The following is a 6,745-nucleotide window of genomic DNA, read 5'->3' on the forward strand; positions in this document are numbered from 1 at the left end:
AGGAGGTATGAAGACTACAACACGATTTATGAGAAGAACCATTCTGCCAACATGAATGGGTTCAAAATAACACAGTATGACATGGCCAACAAAGCGGGGAAAATATAAATGAAATGTTTACACTTTTTAATAAGGTTCAATTCATTAACAGTAATAATGCATTCGATATCATGAACTGAATGTACTGCTGTTCATAATACATTAATGTTAATATATACAGTACAAAATATCCTAATAATGATTTCCAGTAAAAAAATCCCAAGTGTCAAAATAAATTGACATATAACCCCCCCCCCCAAAAAAAAAGTCTAAATTTTGTCATCATTTACTTACCTTCACGATGTTCTAAAAAGTTATGACTTTCTTCTGTAGAACACAAAATAAAATATTTTGAAAAATTGTTGGTAACCAAACTGTTTTGATTTTACCATTAACTGGACATTTCTCAACATATCTTTGTTAATGTTTTATCGAATAAAGAAAATCAATCACGTTTGGAATGACATTAATCAATTCTGAATACAAAACAATAATTTTTGCAGATAAATATCTCTTTAATATTTCATGCAGTGTCAAGTCAAGTAAATTAAGCTTGATTTAAGAATTTTTATATAAATTAAAACCCTGAAAAATGTAACTTATTAAAATTCTTTTTTTTTTTTTGCAGTGTACTACTTACGATGTAAAAATGTATTAGTATATGCAAAAATTTACATTACCCAATATTTATACATGCTCTGAACAAATATTGTAAATTATAAATTTATTTATTTATTCAAACACAGTAAAGAACCTTATTGTAAAGTGTTACCAATTAATTATTGAGGTATAATAAACAAATATAAATCAATAATTGCAATATTTTAAATGCTGTTCTATTTACATTGTAAGAAAAAAGGGTTTTTGTCATCTAAGATTTCCACAGCACCAGTGGCCGGACTGTGAACCTGTGTGTTTCCCGTGTTCCCATGTAACAAGGGTTTGTGGTTGCACAGTCAAGGTCAGCAACTCTGCCCTCTAGTGGCACCATTAAAAAAAAAAAAAAAAAACGTGGATTACTGGTCTTCTCACCAGAAAAGGAAAACAGGAAACAGGAAAACAGGTTTATGAATAAGGTAAAAAAAAAGATATAATAATAAAAAATAAAAAAAAATTGTTGGTGTGTCCAACATTACCCATATGCTTCTCAGTCTGCATTGGTCCAGATTATCTGACTATAGTCTCTCCCACTGATTAAGCATGTGCAATGGATTTTGTATCATTTTCCTCCATTGCACAGTAAAACGAATAAAAACTCAAATGGGAATTTAATCTGGAGTGAGACATTAGAAGCTGAATAAAAAGAGACACCTATAATGGTTTGGATACAAGCTTTTTTTCTTTTTATTTCTCAGATATGGCTTCTCCAGTGAACACATTTTCAACCACCTTGAGATAAAGGGATCTAAAGCACAGGGAAATAGGGCTTTCAGTGTCTACGATGGACCTTTAAGAGCTTATAAACAAGATTCAGTGAGTTAAAATTGCTCCAGAACTAACAGATGGCTGGACATGGATAAAGGCTTACTTACCAGCACGACTAATAAGCGTGCAACAATTATGAATGGCCCATATATAAAAGCCTCCGTCAGGTCAGTTGAAGTCATGTAATGTAATAAAGAAAGAAATGCATTTCATCAGGCCCAGTCTGGCAGTCAACTAACATCATAAAAAGCAGTCAGGAGAGTTATCCCAAAGGTGGGCATCCATGTTTACAGCACTGCCTCGCCATTACAGCCTTACACTACCAAAGTATTTTGGCAAAAGTTAAAATAGTACAGTGCCAAGTTTTATTTCATTGTAATAAGTTCATTGTAAAAAAAAAATATATATTATATGAAAAACATAAAATGCATTAAAATGTACACTTGCTACGTGTACTGCGTTAATACTGAGACTTGTTAAAGCACTTGCATATCTTTGCTCTCTTGTTGATTTTGATTGCGTCCATTGTCCTCATTTGTAAGTCGTTTAGGATAAAAGTGTCTGTTAAATGACTAAATGTAAATGAAAATGAGAAATGTTGCCTTAGAAACTAACTGAATTAAATATTTAAGTTGAAGTACTAATTATCGTCAGAAGATCTAAAGCAGAAATAGAAATAAATTGAAATTAAACAAAAACAAACACAAAACAAATATAAATGACTAAAGCACATCAAGTTAATACATTTAAACTAAAAAAAGAAAAGCTAGAAAAAATTCTAAATATGAATAAGTACTATAATAGTATATTAATAATGATAAAATAACACGGTTCCACTTGTTTTGGACCCTATTGACCTTCAGTGCATTGAAAAAAACAGCTGAAGCATTCTTCAAAATATCTTCTTTTCTGTTCCACAGAATAAAGAAAAATATCAAGTTTTGGAACAACAAGAGGATTAGTAAATGATAGAACTTTTTTTTGTGAGTGAATTATTTGTAATGATAATTTTACTCCGGCTCTGGAAGGGATTTCCCAAATGCTACGCACAGCTCAGGGGGCTGGCTGAAAAATTTCTATGGTCCAGTGTGTAAAAAAAGTCAGATTTCTAATTGAAATATAAACTGCTAATGCATAGAAATAGCTTTCACCTAGATCTCCTTGAATTTAACTGACATGTGCATGTAGGGAGAAGGGTCAAATTATGTGTGAGAAGAAGTGGGGTGTTTGGTGGATTGAAGCTATCGCTGTAATTGCAGTCGGAAAGGTGGGACAGTGTCTGCTGCATCTCCTGATAACAGGACCAGAAGAGACACATTCATCATAAAATCACATCATACTTCCCAGCTGACTTTCCCATCCTCTGAACTAACCACAGCCAGCATCCCTTCTAGAAGCTTTGGACTATTTCCAGAAGGAGGAATCAGAAGTGTTTGAGGGTGATGGGCCCTCTGTCTGTGGAGTGTCTCAGACACTTTTTCTCTAAACTCTCTTTTCCACTCAGGGGTTCAAAATCATGTCAGAGGCTTGTGCAATTCGGGAGCACTAGCGGCACTGACGCACAGGTTCGCAGTCAGACCTCAACCGCTTCTCCTCCTGAAAGCCATCATGTTGAGGCGCCAAATGTTTTTAGAGGAGAGCATGTCGTCTTTTCCAGACTGGGTCTGTTTCAGTTCTGTAGAAGCTAGGCCCTGCTACTCAGACGAGAAAAAATGTATTATTGAATACTATTCCCCAGTGCTCTGGGTTGAAGAATGTATTATGAAAGCACATTCCCTTCTCTCTCACAGTCCTCTCTCGCTCTCTGTCTGAAATTAAGACAGCAGCAAGGAGCTCATGCCATGTGCAGTATTGATTATGTGAGGAAAAGTTGAGACATTACAAAGAAGCTCTTTTAGACCTTCTTTGACATATTATGACAAAACATCATGTACAAAGCTTGCTGAGGTGAGAAGCTACTGCTGACAAAGATGCATCAAAAGTTGAAAACAAAAACACTACATATTTTCATTCAAGTCAATATGAAATGACTTTTGCAACATAATCGGACATTTCGTATATTTTTTTAATTATTCAAAGAGGAAAAATAAAGTATGGCAAGATTTTAGCCACCAAAAATGGATTTGCTTGTAATAAATGGGCATTACATATGAAAACAAATGTAAAAAAAAAAAAAAGCAGAGGGGAGAGGCTGAAAAATAGGTATTTGTGACATCAGCATTGTAGGCGGATTTTTTTTTTAATACCATTTTTTCTTGGTATTTTAACCTCTGAAGTGAACTACACCTGACAGGTCAAGACACAACACTTCCATAATAATAATAATAATCACAATAAATAGGGTTCATGTTCAATTTTAAAGATCTGATTTAATGTGATTAAACCTCTGAAATTTCTGACACTTTCAGGACAACAGCAATAATAATAATAATATGTGGAGTATGTCTGACAGGTCCAAATTAAATACTTTCAAAAGCTGAGAAGTAGGCATGGACTTCAGGACACTGTGGGTGGAGCTAAATTTAAGTGAGTGGCACTGGTGCACAACAAAGTGCAGACCAAACAGTCCCAGGTGTCAGTGAAAGCGAGACTACTGCAGTTATATAACTCTTTCCCTCTCCAACTCCAATAAGCTGGGAACTATAGAGCAACAAGCACCCACAAACACACTCTAAAACCAGCATCCGCATAAATGCAGTGGTAGCCAGGTGGCTCTGTTTAGAAAAATGCACCACATATTTTGCAGAGATTAATGGGGGCAGAGCACTAAAACATTCTGTTAATCTGCCTTGTGTGTAGCAGTGCGCTGAGAATTATGTTGGTCTCATGATTGAGATGTGAACCCAACTGTTTTTCCTCCCTCTCTCACTCACTCTCTCTCTCTCTCTCTCTGTCTTGCATTTGGATTCAATTGCTGTGAAGCAGGATATGAAAAACATTTTCAGAGATGACATATGCCTGCACCCAGAGGGGAAGGAAAAGGAAAGATTCAGATATAACCTTACCTTACCCTTCTGCTTCACCTCGATTACTCAGGCAGGTAGCTTCTGCAGGTCAGGTGGCTTCTTTTCTGCGTCCCTTCTTCAGACAGTCATCTCTGGAGAAATAACTTGAGAAGATGTGATGGGATCCCAGCAGACAGGGAAGTCTCGGGAATGTCTTGGCACTCGGTCGCAGTCAAATATTGTTTACATACGCGAAGAAAGAACGAGTACAACTCTAGAGAAAGTTCAGCTTCTCAATGGCAGGTGCCAGTCTGCTTCTTATACTTATTTCTGTCTCGGGGTGAAAATTAAGTCCATGTGCTTGTCGCAGTACAGGAAAAAAAAAGTCCTTGTGGTGCTGTCTCCAGCCTTGATACAAGTAGATTTCAGACGCACCTTCTGAATCTCTGTGCACTCTCACAGGGTGGAAAGTAGGAGGGAGAGAGAAACAAAAAGAGAGAGGGAGAGAGAGAATGTGAGAGGCAGGGTGCTCAACTTCACGAGGCAGTGGCTCTCCTGTCTCCAGGCAAGGAGAGGACCTCCTTTCAGGGCTTTTAACTGGAGGAAAAGCACCTGGAATCTCCCAGTCTCTTTTCTTGCATGTATTTTTTTCCAAACAGAGAGAGTGGATTGTTTCTCTGGTTCCCTCCGTACAAAAGGCAAGTGTCTGTGGCCGGGCAGAATAAGGAAACAGTATAGAGGATGGGGTGGGGTAGGTGGAGCAATGGGGATGGAATTGCACCCCTCCTCTTTCCCCGGTAACCATTTAAGCCCTTGTTTTCCCACCTCCAACATAAGCATCTACAAACAAATGCTCGCAGTCATACAAACACACAAATCTTTCCCAGGAAGCACCTTATGGAAAATTCAGACTGTCCTGGCGCGGCTCACAGTGCATTGATTTCACCTCAGCGAAAGCATTCTTTCATAAAGTGGCTCAAATTTGCTGTCCCGAACGTTCCAGCACAAGATTCTAAGCACATATGCAGCAGTAAGTACAGTGGAAGTCTGTTTTTGTCTGATCTTGCCAGACTCTCAGCCAATTAAACCAATCAGTTTTATGAGATGAGATTAAATGTCTTGGCTGAATGATCTAGACTGTGAACCACTTAGCAACAGCTCTCAAGTGGAACCTTTCCTGGATGAATTGCAAAGATAATATGTACAAATACCTAATTCAGAATGTGTAAAGCAGCGTTTTGAGGATACAATCGGAGATATGCATTAGCACAGTTAATGACCCCTATTACCCGATTCGAATTCTCCAGGAATAAAATCCCTTCATTATCTTGCATAATTATGTGAAGAGTGTGCAAGAACAGGCAATGTTACAGAATTTCTTATCTAGTCCTAAATTAACAATCATCGCAGTGCTCTGATCCTCATCTGATATGTCTTTCTAACAACAATGAGCTCATTCAGTTCCAATTAGCCACTGTGAAACAATAGACAATAAAGTAGATAAATTTAAACACCAACATTATCATAATATCCAATCATAAAACCCAAAATTTGATTGAGCGCAAAATGAAGAATTGAGGATTTGAAGCCTCGGGAAAGGTCTGATATGGCTTTGGATCATGCCAGAGGAGACGGAGCAACAAGTGGAGCATTGTGCTCAGAAGGAGCTACTGCTAAGTCTGGCCACTGGATACCTTCCATCCATGCAGCCCCTGACATGGCTGGATATTAGGTACGTTATCAGATGCTAATCTGAGTTTGTGTGTCTCGTAAGTAATGGAACAGACAATAAACAGGCACGCGGCTAATTACAGACCTGTTTACGTACGCCGCGTTCATATGGCAAGCTTTGAAATTTGGACCCAAAGTTCAAGAAAATACATTTGCGTTTGTGAAATTGGGTCGTGACAGAACGTGATAGTAAAGGAAAGTTCATACTGCAGAAATCGATGCTGACCAACACTGACAATCATCAGATTACTGTATGTTACTTCCCAGACATTCACTGACCTGAAAACAATATGTTTTATATAACGTTTTTGCCATGAAAACATCTAAAATCATAAAACGATAATAAAAATGAGAAAAACAATTTTAGAGCTCGAATAGTACACACATTTTAATGGAACAATAATGGGAATGCTATAGTGTTACAAACTTCTCAACCTTCCTTTTAAATCATCCAGAAATTGGCCCTATTTGCTTTCATTGTCAGCACCTCGCCATAACCTCAACTTTCCTTCTCCCTCCCTCTTTTTTTGTGCCAATCAAAATTATGGCAAAAAAATGGTCAACTCGTACTAAACCCAAATATTCCTTCAAGAGTTGATTCACCC

At 37.4% G+C, this 6,745-nt stretch overlaps 1 protein-coding gene across 2 annotated transcripts in view; it reads right to left on the minus strand.

Moving 5' to 3' along the window:
• The window catches only part of LOC127934920 (collagen alpha-2(VIII) chain-like), a 48,057-nt gene extending 42,943 nt beyond the window's left edge, over positions 1 to 5,114 (minus strand). Inside the window, exon 1 of one of the 2 annotated variants that reach the window (XM_052532470.1) lies at positions 4,475 to 5,114. The gene's annotated coding sequence lies outside the window, so the exon portion shown is untranslated. Of the gene's footprint in view, positions 1 to 4,469 lie in introns of both variants that reach the window. The other variant, XM_052532469.1, reaches the window with a different exon arrangement.
• Positions 5,115 to 6,745: the final 1,631 nt, after the last annotated feature.

Source organism: Carassius gibelio, chromosome A19, assembly GCF_023724105.1.
Source record: "Carassius gibelio isolate Cgi1373 ecotype wild population from Czech Republic chromosome A19, carGib1.2-hapl.c, whole genome shotgun sequence".
In the NCBI taxonomy this organism is placed as follows: Eukaryota; Metazoa; Chordata; class Actinopteri; order Cypriniformes; family Cyprinidae; genus Carassius; species Carassius gibelio.